This window comes from Canis aureus, chromosome 18 (genome assembly GCF_053574225.1).
Source record: "Canis aureus isolate CA01 chromosome 18, VMU_Caureus_v.1.0, whole genome shotgun sequence".
Lineage (NCBI taxonomy): Eukaryota > Metazoa > Chordata > Mammalia > Carnivora > Canidae > Canis > Canis aureus.
Genome location: NC_135628.1, coordinates 33017937 through 33033434, shown reverse-complemented (window position 1 = coordinate 33033434; position 15498 = coordinate 33017937). Strand labels below are relative to the sequence as shown.

Genomic DNA, 15498 nt, shown 5'->3' with positions numbered 1-15498 from the left:
AACTGGCAAGAAATATGAACACACAGACTCCTGCAATGGTGCATGATAGAAGCTACCCTAAAAGTAGATGTGATGCCAGTGAGCAGGTGTTACAAGTCATATGCCTTCTAGAGGCAACAGAGGCCAGAAGACAATTTGATGCAAATGAATGACATGATCAGTTGTTTGTTCTATTTTCATCTTACTTCCTACATTAGGATTTGATAACATGTAAAAACATTTCCTCCTAAATGCTAGGTTTTCCAGAGGTATATAAAATCATTTACTGTACCAAACCCTTCCAGTAAAACTTTGTGAATAATGAGAGGTTATGTTGACATTTATATTAGAATATTGAACAAAGTAGTTAGATATCAGCAACATTAAGATTCTTTCCAGGGCATGATTTTTTTTTTTTTTTCAGATCAAATCTGAGAGTTCAAGAAACCTCTCAGTCTTTGGGATAAGGTGAGGTTGAAAATGTCGCTTTTGTAAAGGTGTTCTGGAACCAGCTCATACCAGCTCAGGAGAGCTGATTCTCAACTCCATGTTTAATGATTCACCGTGGTGGCTCAAAACCAGCCACAGTGGCAGTATTTACTAATCAATCAGCAGATGCTACATAGCAGTTTCTTTTTTCTTTCATTACTCTGGAGAGTTGACTTAACCTGCATAGCACTGCATAGGTGTCCTGCCTGCTTAGCTCTCTTTTTATCATAGAGAATTTTTCTACCGTTCTCTGACTAAACAGGTCCACTTTCAATTCCTTTACAATTACTAACACAATGTCAAGAGAACCATGAATTGTCCCAATTTCTTGTTTGCCTAGTGATATGGGGGACACAGAATACCTCATCATAGAAATTTTTTCTACTGTTCTCTGACTAGACAGATCCTTTTAGGTACCTTCTTCCATTACTGACACAATGTCAGAAGAACCACTAGTTTTCCCCAATTTCTTCCCCCCAAAATTGATTTCATTAAACTTTATCTTTAAAATATTTTCAAGTTACCCTTCACATACTATTTGTCACTCTTCCATTTATCCTTAAATGACACTGTTTGATGAATTTATGAATATTTCCTTTTTTGTCATTCTCAGTAAAATTTTAGCTGTTAGCTTGGCAAGGAAACATTTCCAATATGGCTGTTGTTACACTACTTGTACTTCTGTTAGTATTTAAAAATCACAAATTGAATTGTTTCATGAACACTGGGTTAGATTTAATAATCATTCTATTAGAGTAGAATCACATAGAATTAGTGACTTTTTTTTTAGATTTTTAAATTTATTTATTCATGAGAGACACAGAGGGAGGCAGAGACATAGGTGGAGGGAGAAGCAGGCTCCCTGTGGAAAGCCTGATGTGGGACTAGATCCCAGGACCCCAAGATGACGCAAAGGCAGATGCTCAACCACTGAACTAATCAGGCACCCAGAGTTAGTGATTATTAAGCACATCTTTAATAACATATCAAAAGCAGAATAACAACTTGGCTTTCTTTTTGTGGATTCTGATATTTTAAACAATTCAGCCCAACATTATTACTGGATTACTATATTGGACATTGTCTTTCACATGCCATCACCAAACGATGAATATCAAAGTGCATAATTTCCTCATGGTGTGGAACTCATAAATAACACTGTTCCAGTAAACAATTAAGTTTGCTATGGACACATAGGACGTTCTTGGCAAAAGAGTTACTGAACAAGGAAATGATTAAAGGTCTTTGGAGAATTGTATGCTGGTCTGCATGCCATTTTTTATGCAAATTCAAAAACAAAATTATGCAAATACTCTTTTGAGTAACTACTATGCTGTTGTCTTGGAACCACATTTTTCATTTCTGGTTGGGGAAACGATATCTTGCCAAAAGCAAAAGTAATTTGTGAAGTAGGGTTCTGTTCCATCCCCTGTGGACTCCTAAAACATTATCTCCACCATGCTGAGAGGCTTTTAGGTGGCAAAATGGCAGCAGCATGGTGGCAAGGAGGCTATATTTGTAACTGCCAGCAAAAAAATTATGAAAATCTGCCAGTCCCTGAAAATCCCATTTAAATATCCCTGTGCTGATATTTAAACAGAGATATGACTTCCTTGAGGAATTTTCTTTGGTCTACTGGAAATCTGAGAGTAATATAACATAAACCTACATCTTCTCCTAGGTTTATGAATATCTGTGTTCCTTATAGGCCATACACTCCAAAGTTAAGAATAATACAACTGCAGTCCTTCTCATGTCTGTGACAGAAATTATTATACATTCTTGGAAGGATTTATTTTCCTGAAACTTATACTGATTCAAGCTGAAATTTTCACATTCTATTTGGTCATGCCATATCATCTTAAGAAACCTCCTGGGATTGTCACTTAACTCTCATACATTCATGTATAAGGTAAATTGCAACATTATTTAGGTCAACTATTCCCAAACTTTCGCATAGAGTCAGAAATATATTGTGGGCTTTTCAAAAGATCAGCAACCTGCTAAATCCCTCTAAGGAGATATTGACTCAATGAGCTCTATAGACTGCATGTTTGGGACAGCCCCAGCCCCCAAATTTATTTGTTTAAACCTAATCCCTGCTCTGATGGTATTTACAGGTAGGACCTTGGGAAGTGATTAGGGCCAGAGCGTAGAGCTTTTATAAAGAAACCTAGAGAGCTCCCTCTCCTCCAGTGAGAGTATCCAGAGAGAAGACAGCTGGCTAGAAACCAGGAAGCAGGTACCTTACTAGACACAGAATCTGGTGGTGACTGGATTTTGAATTTCCCAGCCTCTAGAACTGTGAAAAATAAATGTCTGCTATTTAAGCCACCCAGTTTATGGTATTTTTATTATAGCAACCAGAACTGACTGAACAATACATTTGTGGAATATAGGAAAAGGGACTGGGGAGGGTGTTGGGTAGGACAAGGTTGTGGGTATAGTATAAAAGGTGTGTGTGTATGGGTGTGTGCATGTGTATGTGTGCATGCCACACACAAGCCTGCATGTATGTTATTAATCAACCTCCAGGTGATTTAAGGAAATAGAAATCTAAGTTACTTCTTTGGTATTATACATGTGGAAGTCTGACTATAAAATGTTAACAGGATGTTTTGCCTGCAAGAGGAGATCGAGGAAGAAAACAAAATATAGTGTCTCATTTGTTTTTTTTTTTTTTCCTTTGGGTGGGCATACTGCTGGCATCCTATAAAATACAGAGTTTAAATACTTAAATAATAAAAACAGCATAACTAGCTCTTCCAAGGGTACTTGAAGAAAGACACAAAGAAGGAAGGTGTGGGCAGTTTCTGGATATTGTACAATATCCAATGAATTACTTTTTGCAGATTTATGTGTAAAGGATTTTTTTTTCCAACTATAAAAGAAACACCCAGTTTTAAGGAGAAACAGGATATTTGCATAGTTTCAAATTATCTCCTCCAAAATACTTATTTATCACTGCACTGGTTTAAATAAATGCCCATACATTTTTTTTTAATACTCCTCCCTAAGAAGGTGGAGCTTAACTCAACTCCCCTTGAGTGTAGGTGGAATTTAGTCATTCTTTCTAACAAATAAAAGATAAAAAGGGAAGACTAACATCATCGGTAGTAAGTCATGCTGATCTGTAATCACTGACTTGATGCAGTGAGAGTACTTGAGCTCTGTGATGTTCTTTCCAAAAATACATAAGACTAGTCTATTTAGGAGAAAACATCTGACAAACTGACAGATATTCTAACAAATTCTTGACCAGAACTCTTCAAATAATTAAGGCTAGAGCACCTGAGTAACTCAGTCCATTAAGTGTTTTCCTTTGGCTCAGGCCATGATCCCAAGACCTTGGGATGGTGCCTGCAAGGCGCTCCCTGTTCAGCGAGGAGGCTGCTTCTCCCTCTCCTCTCTGTTCGTGTTCTCCCTCACTGTTTCTCTCAAATAAATAAACTTAAGAAAAATATTAAAACACAAAAAAACAAAACATGTTAAGGGCATTAGAAACAGGAGAATGTGAGGAACAGTCACAGCAGTGTAGATATTGAGACATGGTCACCAAATGTAACTTTGTATCCCTAATTGGATACTGGAAGAGAAGGAAACAACAGAAACAACAACAAAAAATCATTGGAAAAATCTTAAACTGAACAAAGCCTGTTGTTAAAAAAAATAGTGACTAAATACTATACCAACCCCCAGTAAAAAAGTAACACATATTGTCACTTGAGAAATCTAGGAAGATACTTAGAAAAACATGTTACTAATCCCTAGTATAATTATCCATATGTAACCAATTTTAATATTTTGGTGATTTCTCTCCCAAAGAAAGTATATATTTTGCATAGTTAGAATCATAATAGGTATGAAATGTTGAGTCCTCTTTTGCAATTCACTTACTTCATGAATATATTGTCCTTCAAGCTTATCAATAATATGATTTAACCACTTTGAAATATTTGTATGTTAAAACTTTAATACCCAATTTGTCCTTATAAGTTTGTTCTTTGTTTATTATGGCCACTGGGTTTTTGTTTTGTATTTTTTGCTTTGTTTTGTTTTGTGTGTGTGTGTGTGTGTGTGTGTGTGTGTGTGTGTGTGTGTGTTTGGTGAGGTTTTTATGAATCTTATATTAAGAATTTTTTAAAAGTTATTTTCTAGGGATAACTCAGTCAGTTAAGCATCTGCCTTTCAGCAGGTCATAATCCTAGGTCCTGGATTTGAGCCCTAAGTCAGGCTCCCTGCTCTGCTTTTCTCTCTGCCCCTCTCCCTGCTTGTGCACCTGTACTCTCTCTCTCTCTCAAATAAATAAAGTCTTTTTAAAAAAGTTATTTTCTAAAAATTGGCATTTTCTTTATTCAGATCAATATTTTCCCCTTTATGTATTGTGGTATATATAATGGAAACAATTATGATTTTTCTATGTCTCATCTTTAAATCAGTGGGAATATTTGTCAACAGGTGGAATGGGTTGATTATTCTTGACCTCTCTTCCTGGTCACTAGCATTCTAATAGTATCCTCTTTCCAGAAATGCAGTGGAAGTGGAATTGATGTAGAGATAAACTGAAGTCCTACCATTTACCATGCCTTGATCCAATTAGATATGTTGAACTAAATAAACTATTTCATTTCCTTTATTTCTCTGACTAAAGGTAAACTATACTTCTATTAACTCTGAATCTATCTGTAATTCTTTCTGTAACACAGAGCATACAATGCTAAAACAAAGTTTGGTGACTTGTAACAGGCATTCACCTGCAGGGGCAAAGAATAAGAGCAGATAGCTGAAATTTACTGCCTACTATATTTTATGTTTTCCCTTAAGTATTGTCTTTAAAAAGATTAATTTGCCTCTCAGTCACATACTCCCTCTAATTTTAGTGTGTTCTCATTTAGATGATTGTCATATAATTGGGGCATTATTGAGCTGATGGGATCTAGAAGTTTGCTGGATAATTAGGGGGACAATATCACTGAGTATGAAATATGCCCAAGGACCTTGATCCATAGGGAATTTTTTGGAAGCAAAGGTCAGGGCTATAACACAAGATGCAAGGAGTCCGAAGAAAATAAATCCTGGATGATAAAATAATGATAAACAGCTGTGAGTGTTGGAGGAGGTGGTTGGGAGGAATTAAAGGTACATTTGCCCCTGAACTTCCTCCATCTCTACTGTGATATCTCTGAAGCTTCAGGTAGAACATCAGCTTTTGACACAGAGAAGGGTCCATTATTGAATTAAAGGACTCCTAAGTAGTATGGTGTGAGGTACGCATCTAAATGACATTATCTCCAACATGGCTCCCTAACTGTTCCAGTGCCAATTACTAAGTAATCATTCTTTTGCACACTGATTTGATATGTAAAATTTATCAAATACTAAATCCCTGTATTTATTTGGCTCCGCTTCTGGACTGTGCATGCACCAGCTCCATTCTGCAGCTATGCTATATATACATTTATAACAAAAAAAGTATGCAAATACCTTTCTTTAAAAAAATTATGTTCTCTTGCATTTTAATATTTTACTCATGGAATGTTTTCTTACTAAAGATTTTTCTTAAAGATTTTATTTATTTATTCATGAGAGACACACAGAGAGAGGCAGAGACCTAGGCAGAGGGAGAAGCAGGCTCCCTCTGGGGAGCCTGATGAGAGACTCAATCCCAGAACCCTGGAACCATGACCTGAGCCAAAGGCAGGCACTCAACCACTGAGCCACCTTGGTGCCCCTTACTCATGGCATTTAAAGTTACTTAGCTTAGGGTCTCTTTAAATACAATTTTGATATCTTCACTGTGATTGTATAAATTAGGAGGGTAACTCTGCGACAATTCATGTTTTATATACATAAATCTCATTGATGTTAGGTCCTTTTTCTGTCCTCTAGTAGCATTTTAATGTTTCTTCATTAGATATTGCCTATTTTTTTTTTTGGTAAGTGCATTTGAGGTTATTTTATCCTTTAATCAGTCTGGTGGGAGGAGTATTTTATTTTATCTTTTAAGTGGTGATTGTGGGTATAGAAATAACAGATGAATGAAATTAAATAAAAATTTTAAATTTTGCCATCATGGAAAAACCCATCATTATTTAATACCAGATGCCTTCTTATTCATATATTTATGGGATTGAACCCTGCACTGGACTCTGCACTTGGCACAGAGTCTGCTTGAGATTCTCTCCCTTTCCCTTTGCCCCTCCCCCTGACTGTGCAAGCCCTTGCTCTCTCTCTTAAATAAATAAATAAAATCCTCAAAATAATGTTGCTCAAAACACCTGTAAACACAAAGTAAATAAAAGCAAAAAACAAACAAAAAAAAAAAACTATGATCCTTGGTAATGCCATTTATGATCTAGTGGGGATGGATTTGTATAAATGTATCCAGATGGCCAAAACATTGTCTAGATTCTCAATGCATTTTATTTTGTATTTATGTATTCTATATTTTGTTCCAGAAATAAAAATAAGAAACTAAGGTTCATGTACATCATCATCACTCTATTATGGTTATTATCACAATCTGTCAAAAAAAAAGACCATTTCTCCTTATCTGAACACTGCACAGGTCCTATAGTTCTAGCCCATTGCCTATATGGCTTACGTTATTTACTGAAGTGTCCTAACTTACTATATGATCCATCAAATGTGGTTAAGAATTTGCATTGTATAATTCAAGTACAGAGTCAACAAAATATTTTCACCTTGCATAAGTAAAGGTGAAATTTTAGACTTCCTGTGGCTAGAAGTTTGATTTCCTATTTCTTTATAATTAACAAAAGAATATATTGACACACACACACACACAGTTAATCTCACACACACATGGAAATATATGTATAAACTCATTGTGAATACTTCCCAATTATTTTTCCCTTTTAATACTCAGAATTTGAATTAAATATCTGGACAAAAGGCAAGTAGTCCTTTTTAAATTTGTCTCTGGGGTACAGTTGCCAGGTCTGCTCATAAAAACTCTATTCTCCCTACAGATGGAAACACTTTCAGTGTCAAGCAGGTCAGCCTCCTTTGCAGACTAGCAGAAGCTAAGGCAGAGCTTGCAGATGGTGTTGCGTCAAAGAGCTCAGTATTTTAATTAGAGCATTCTTCCAAACAAGGTTGCCCCAATTTTTCTGTGTCTACACTGGACATCAACTTGCAATTTAAAATGCTCTATACATTTAAGACAAGGTTAAGTAAATTGTCTCTAAGGTCCATTCCATTTTGAAACTTGTATCTTTTTATAAATCAATGAATAATTAAATGCATGAAATGAGTAATAAAAGTAATTGGCTGAGAAAAAATTACATTGCATTCTTTTTGGCTTCTATGACACAATTAAAAGTCACAATTGAGCATTTATTGCACAGATGGCTATTATCAGCTACTCATTAGCATGTGTGGTCATTGCTGAACTGAATGAAGGATAAAAGAAAAATCTACTCATAATACACTAATCTTTTAGATTTGTGCTTAAAGGAGCATCCATTCACTAAGGAATCTTCATGTCATCTATGAAGAGTGAGCCAGATTTATTGTGTCAACTAATGCTATTACATTGTGCGAATACAGGGGTTTGTTTTTGTACTATTTTTGCTGTTATTTCTATTCATGAAAGAATAATAGGCCTGCGGTCAAGGTAAATATTCATAGTTGGCCTTAGAATGAAGTCATGATTAAATCATCATTTTTCTTCTATTTCCATTTTTTACTACTTATTTCTACTGCCATGTTTTCACTCATCCTTCCACAGACTTTTATTTACTATACCAATGCAAATATTATTTCATGGTGTTCATTGCTTCTTTTTTCTCTTTTTCTATTCACTGTTCAACTATCATTCCCAGTTTGCTTCAGACTAGAGGGTTTATTTTTATTATGCTTTAAAATTTATCTGCCATTATTTATTCCTGTGAAATGTTTTCATGTATTCTGGGAAATCAACCATACTAAAGATAAGCTAGGGATGGTGAAAGGAAAAATAAAAAGCCATCTAGGTTATCTTAAGGACTTTATTTTCTTCTTGAAACTTGTAGGCAAAGTACAAAAAGCTTAGAAAAAATATTATTAAATCCTGATGCAATGTATGATTTGGGGAAAATCATTTAACCCACTTGAGTGATTGCACTGCCATATAAAGTAAATAAGATGATGCTAAATTTGCAGTGATTAAGATTAACTGAGCTGCCACATATAAAGTGTCTATCTCAGTATACAAACATTCCTATTTCAACTAATTCTATTTTGGCCTTTCTTTAACTTACCTTTAAGGTCTTGATCTAGTTCAAATAACACCTTATTAAAAACTGAAATATATGTTATATGTATTGTATTATACATTTTTGTTTGTTATATGTATTGTACAATGTTTCTATAGGTGTGAAAGCACTCAGAGTAGAAACAATTCATCACTCTGGTGAATGTGATAAATGTTAAGTAAGTGTTTAGTTAATGGAGTTATTTGTGTTATTAATCCATTTAGGAAAAGAAAAATTATGTAGCATATATGCAGCAGAGACCAATAAGTCTTTCTCAATACTAATTAAACAGAACTTATTTATTCCTATGCACTTATTGTGAAATGAGGAAATATCCAGCCAATACCATTATTTGGTTTTAATAATGTTCTCCAATTGTTTTGTAGGAAGGAATTGAGCAACTGAAGTGTACTTTATATATGTAATACCTATATATGTATATAGGTATTCACTAGCTATCTCTTAAACTTTGATTAATTTACTAATTGGAAGGATCTGCAAAAGTTTAAATTGTTTTTTTTCACAGGCCTTGATTTAAGTTACCCTATAATACTAGTGAGTGCACAATGTTTTCATATTACCAAACTAAATATTATATAAATTATTTTATTAAAAACAAACACACATTTGCTCTTATTTGAATAGTTCTTAGGTTAGCAATTTCTGATTTATTTTTTAAAGCTTCTTAAAAAAGATTTTTAATTTCTTTATTTATGAGAGACACAGAGAGAGACGCAGAGCAGAGACACAGGCAGAGGGAGAAGTAAGCTCCATGCAGGGAGCCCGATGCGGGACTTCATCCTTATTATAAAGCACATTAATGCAATCCTTATAAAAATCCTCACAAATTGTTTTATGGATATTAGCAAATGTATTCTAAATTAACAAACTCTAAATTAGCAAATGATTCTAAAATGTATATGGAAAGGGAAAATGCCCAGAATACCCAGTTCAATATTGAAGGAGAAGAACAAAGTCAGAGGACTGATACTACTTGACTTCAAGACTTACTATCAGAATACAGTAATCAAGACTGTGGTAATGATCAAAGAATGGGCAAACAGATCAATGGAAAAGAGAGCTCAGAAGTAAACCCACATTAATATAGGCAAGTGACCTTTGACAGAACAGAAACAATACAAAGGAGATGAGATAGTCTTCTTAGCAAATGGGCTGGAACAAGTGGACATTCATATGCCAAAAAAAATCCCACAAAACAAACAAAAATGAATTTTAGACATAGACCTTAAACCCTTCATAAAAATTAACTCAAAATGGGTTATAGATCTAAAGGTAAAATACAAAATTATTAAACTCTTCAAATACAACATAAAGAAACCTAGATAATATTGGGTATTCCAATTTCTTTTAGCTATAACACTAAAAATACGATCCATGAAAAATAAAGAATTGATATGCCTGACTTCATTAAAAGTAAAAACTTCTGCTCTGCAAAAGATATTGCCAAGAGAATGAGGAGACAAGCCATAGACATATTTGAAAAAAAAAAAACTGATAAAAGACTCTTATCCAAAATATACAGAGGGCTCTTAAAACTCAACAATAAGAAAATGAGCAGCCCAATTTAAAAATGGGCAAAAGACCCAAACAGACACATCACTAAGTACATAGATCAGCAAATGAAAATGTGCTCCACATAGTATGTTCTTAGAGAAATTCAAATTAAAACATGCACTACTACATATCTATTAGCATGGTCAAAATCCATTTCACCGAAAACACCAAATGCTGGTGAGGATATGGGACATTAGGAATTTTCATTTATTGCCAGTGGGAAGGCAAATGGTACATCCACTTTAAAAGACATTTTGGCAGTTTCTTATAAAAGTAAACATGCTCTTACCATATGTACCAGAAGTAGTGCTTGTTCATATTTAGCCTAAAGAGACACAAATTTGTGTCTATAGAAAAACCTGCAAATGGATGTTAACAGCAACGTTGTCCACAATTGTCTAAATTAGGACAAGCAATATGTTTTTCATTAAATTAATAGATAAATTGTGATACATCCAGAAAATAGAATATCATTTAGATTAAAAGGCAATAAGCTATTAAGTCATAAAAAGACATGGAGGAAACTTAAGTACATATTACTAAGTGAAAGAATCCAATCTAAAAATGCTATATACTCCATGATTCCAATTATATGGCATTCTGAAAAAAGGCAAAACTAAGGAAATCGCATTAAAAAAAAAAACAGTAGTTGCCAGGTATTAGTGGCAAAGCAGAGATAAATAGAGCCCAGATAATTTTTAGGTCAGCAAAATTATTCTGTATAACATTATAATGCTGGAAATATATCATTATACATTTGTTCAAACTCACAATGTAGAATACCAAGAGCACACCAATGTAAATCGTGGACTTTGGGTGACAATGAAGTGCCAGTTTAAGTCTATGGAGAGACGCATGGGTGGCTTAAAGGTTGAGCAACTGCCTTTGGCTCAGGGATCCTGGAGTCCCAGGATCGAGTCCCACATCGGGCTCCCTGCAGGGAGCCTGCTTCTCTCTCTCCTTGTATCTCTGCCTCTTTCTGTGTCTCTCATGAATAAATAAATAAAATCTTAAAAAAAAAGTTCATGGATGGTAACAAATGTAACCCCTCTAGGGAAGGAGTTTGATAATGGAGGAGGCTATGTGTGTGTTTACTGGACCAGGGGGAGGGCAGGGGATATATGGGCACTTTGTGCTTTCTGTTTCATTTTTTTTGTGAACCTAAAATTGCTCTTTAAAAAGTCTACTTAAATGGAAAAACAATTAATTTGATTTATAAAAATAAAAGATTAAAAACAAAAAAGGAAGGAATGATAAAAATAAGCTATTTCCTTTTGATGTTTAAGAAAAAAATCTTCTTTGTTTATACCAATAAAAGTTGTGTTTTCATTAATCAAATATTAATATTTAAGTGACTGAGTACAGAAAATCCATGTGCTTATTGCTGCAATCATCCTAATACATATTTTGTATATCTTCTAACATCTAGCTACTGAGCAAAGAGGCACTGTTAATATTCTGGTGAATTCTGTTCCTTTGGTTGATCCTTGTCATCTGACTCCAGTGCCAACTTCTCATGCTAAAGGAGGTGAGAGATGGTAAGAGCAAATCTGCTGTACAAGGAGCTCACATTTTATAAACACTCCCCCCAGTTATTTGAGTGGTCTCTTTGGAGTCCCATAACCCCTTTAACTTGGGCTCCTGTGGAAGAAATCTGCCAGCATAGTAACCTGTGCGCTCTCTGTAAGTTGGAGCCCTTTGCCTCTACTTTCATCCCCTCACCACCCTACTTTGGGAAAATTCTAAGTGATGGCTAGTGGTAGTGGGGACAGTTTTGAGTGGTCTGTCCCAAATGGTTGGCAGTTCAATTTGGAACATTGGGTTCTTCGCATCTAATTTCCTTGTGCTTTGACTCATAGTCAAAATCAGAGGGTTCCAAGGAAAAGCCTCCTCAACACTCAATGACAAGGTACTTCCAACATTACAAGATAAAAGTATGACTTAGTGATTTAGCTTTCCCATACGAAAGATGACTCATTAGGACTTTTTTTTTGTCTGTACCTCCCATTTATTTCCTCCACACTTCCCAGAGGTCAAGGTTGTTGTTATAAAGGTACTATTTAATCATTAGTTTTCATTTTAAGAATAGACTTAATATGAGCTTTTCTTAGTTTGTCATATTCATATCAGTTTTGACTTAATTCTATTCTTACATGTTTTTAAAAAACTTTCCTATTACATGACTTTTCATTCATGGAGATCATATATAGCTATTCCTTCCCTCCTTTCCTCTTTCTTTCCCTTCCTTTCTTTCTTTTTCTGTTTCTTAATATTTTTAATTTCTTGGTAGACAACTGAGCCACTTTTACTTTATCACAGAAGGAAGGGTTCCCAGTTTTTTTCTATTGCTTTCTTCCAAACTATGATAGCAGAGTTTCTCCTCTGTCTCCCTTTTCTGGAGACATTCACTGAATACTAATTTCAACATCTGGTGCATAGGAAAGAGAAGGTCCTTGATAATCCTCATGGCTTATGTGTTATTCAACTACCTCGTTTATTCTTTTTTAATTCATTCAAAACATTCTTTCTGAGTGTTGACTATTTGCTAAATAGATGTAAAATTCTCCATACTGACAAGGAATGTGCAGTACATTAGAAGTAAAACAAGTAAAAAAGGAAGATAATTGCTATTATTTTTTATTCTAAGCCTCATTCTTACTACGTGCTCTACAGTCACATCACATGTGCAACAATAAGATATTACAGGGAAATCTTCCTCCAGGAGAGGAATTTAAAAATTGTTTATTTCCCATGCCCTTCCAAATAAATAAATAAATAAATAAACTAAGACAAAGCAAAAAATCAAATTTGGGCAGAGAGAAAAACTAAAAAAACTAAAATGTGGATAATTTTTCAGTTAATTCATCATTTGAATTTCCATATTTTATTTTTGTATATGTACAAATACTGCTTCTGCTTCTATAATTAGCACAACTCTTATGAAAAAAATTCAAAATAAATTGTGCAAGACCCCACTATCCACACAGGTGCTCAGCTGGCTTGAACTCAATATTAATACCATCTGGGAAACTGAAATCAGGGACAAAAAAAGAAAAAAAAAAAGGAAAGCTTTTCCCTTTTTACTTTCTAAACAGCATGTGATAGGATTTAGGTCAAATATGTAAATGCCTGGATACGTGAAAAGGTGGCATTGTGAGCTGGTTCAGAACATCAAACCACACCACAGACAGCGAAGGAATTATTAGTATTATATGGTATGAGATGATTGTATGGAACACGGAAGCTGTGATGATGTCAGAAGCTATTTATTCCTTCTGCACAATTCAGTAGCATCCTAGAAGCTATCTTGTCAAAAAATAGATCATTTTTCCACTTCGAAGTTTTTTTCAAGGGATTTCCTTTTACTCGGACACCAAATGCTACATAGGACCATAAATAGATTCCCTGTCTCCTAACTCTTCTCCTGTCTGCTGGTGGCTTCAGTCATTGATCAGAGGTGACCAATTCTTAGCAACAGAAGTTCAAAATATCCACCTAGTATCAAAAGCAAAAATCGATGCCTGTGACTTTCCATCCCATCCCTTTCCACCCAGTGTACTAAAGAGTAACTGTATATCAAATTAAAACAAGGTTTGTTTTGTTTGGTACATAGTGCTGAAAAACACATGCTTGATATTCTCCTTGGATACCGCCCTGGGTATCCTTAGCATAAATGGAAGTTTAGAATGCTCTGGCAGGGAATTCTTGTCTGTAGCAGGCTTACACCTAATAACAACCTTGAAGCAAACTCTATACAAATAGAAGAAATTAATGACTGCATCCGCAGATCTTTTGGAGAACTGTGCTCTGGGGAGGGCACAGAAGGAGTTAGCCTTCTGGGTAGAGAAAGTAATTCTGTTGATCCTCAAATAGTTCCTAGAAGCTGCTGTTCTGCCTCTGAGTTCTTTCTCTGAGCAGGGCTCACATATACACACAGTAAATGTATTTTAGGTAGTTCTTAAAATAAAGACTGACTCAGAAGTCTCCACTCTCCAGCCCTCTCTGATTCCTTTAAGCCAATGTTTTCCTTATTCTATGTTGTTTTGTCCACATATAAAAACATTGACCTCATTCTGTAAAATTTTCCACATTTCTCCCCACTCTGGAGTATAGTGTACTTGGGAAAAAAGAAAGTGTAGTACATTTTAATTTTTGGCGACAGCAGGTGTAGAACATAGAAGGCACTCAGTAAACCTTTGGTAAATAAAAAAAAAATGAATGCTACCTTAATATCTACTTCCAAATTAAATCCGTTTCTCTCACGGAAAGCATGTGTTCATTGCCCAGACAATCTGTGAATTTGGAGCTAAAGGACTTTTGACAGTGACTAAACTAGTGTCTGTGAAAATGAAACAAGTGCAATATTGTGTGTTACGATCATACTGCCACAAATATAATTTTACCTTAGAAATCCAGCATGACAGTAAAAGTTTTTGAAAGTAATTAAAATTAGGAATAGAATATACAACATAACTAGAAGACAGCTTAATTTATGTAATATAAGACATTCACAATTTTTGGTGGCTTCCTAATTGCTTTGGCCCCAAGAATAGTACTTGAGATCCTACTTAGAACACATCTGGTAACGGTTTATGAAATGAACTCTTCAAAGTATACTTCATTCTGACCCTCGGTTACCTACACATCTTTCCTTTTTTTTTCTCCAGTATTGACCCTTATAAATTATTTAAAATACCACTTAATATTTACTCCCTGGTCTACAAGTTTTTTGGTAACTTTGGCCAGAAATAGATCTGTCACAATTTTAGAGTGTACTCTAAGATTATCCATATTGCTCCTACCATGGGGCCAGTGAGACCTGTTTTAACACTGGCTGAAAAGAGTTTTACTCTCATATTCTAATAGATATTTGATTGTTAGTTCAAATGCCATCCAAACCATGTATTTTATGCTCTTCATCACATCAGATATAAAATACTGATTTGCATTATGCCACCAATTGGACACATTATTCCATAGGCTAAACATCTTTGGCTTTATTATATTCTTCATATACAAGATTGTATATCCAAGAGGTAAATTATGTAAGCCAAATTCTATAGTAAATCAGGAGTAATGTTGGAGTGAGGCCTAAGGAAATTATTCAGTTGAGAGCTGTAATGATCACATCAAGAACCTCTTATATTTTTCAAGAGATTACCTGAAGGATAAAAATTGCTTGGGTTTCTTGTTTCTA

At 34.8% G+C, this 15498-nt stretch overlaps 1 long non-coding RNA gene across 1 annotated transcript in view; it reads left to right on the top strand.

Moving 5' to 3' along the window:
* The first annotated feature begins 401 nt into the window (after window positions 1–401).
* LOC144288335 (uncharacterized) overlaps window positions 402–15498 on the top strand; it is a 68187-nt gene continuing 53090 nt past the window's right edge. The window contains exons 1-2 of the long non-coding RNA XR_013356287.1: window positions 402–447; window positions 11731–11839. This is a non-coding gene — a long non-coding RNA (uncharacterized LOC144288335). The remainder of the gene's footprint in view (window positions 448–11730; window positions 11840–15498) is intronic.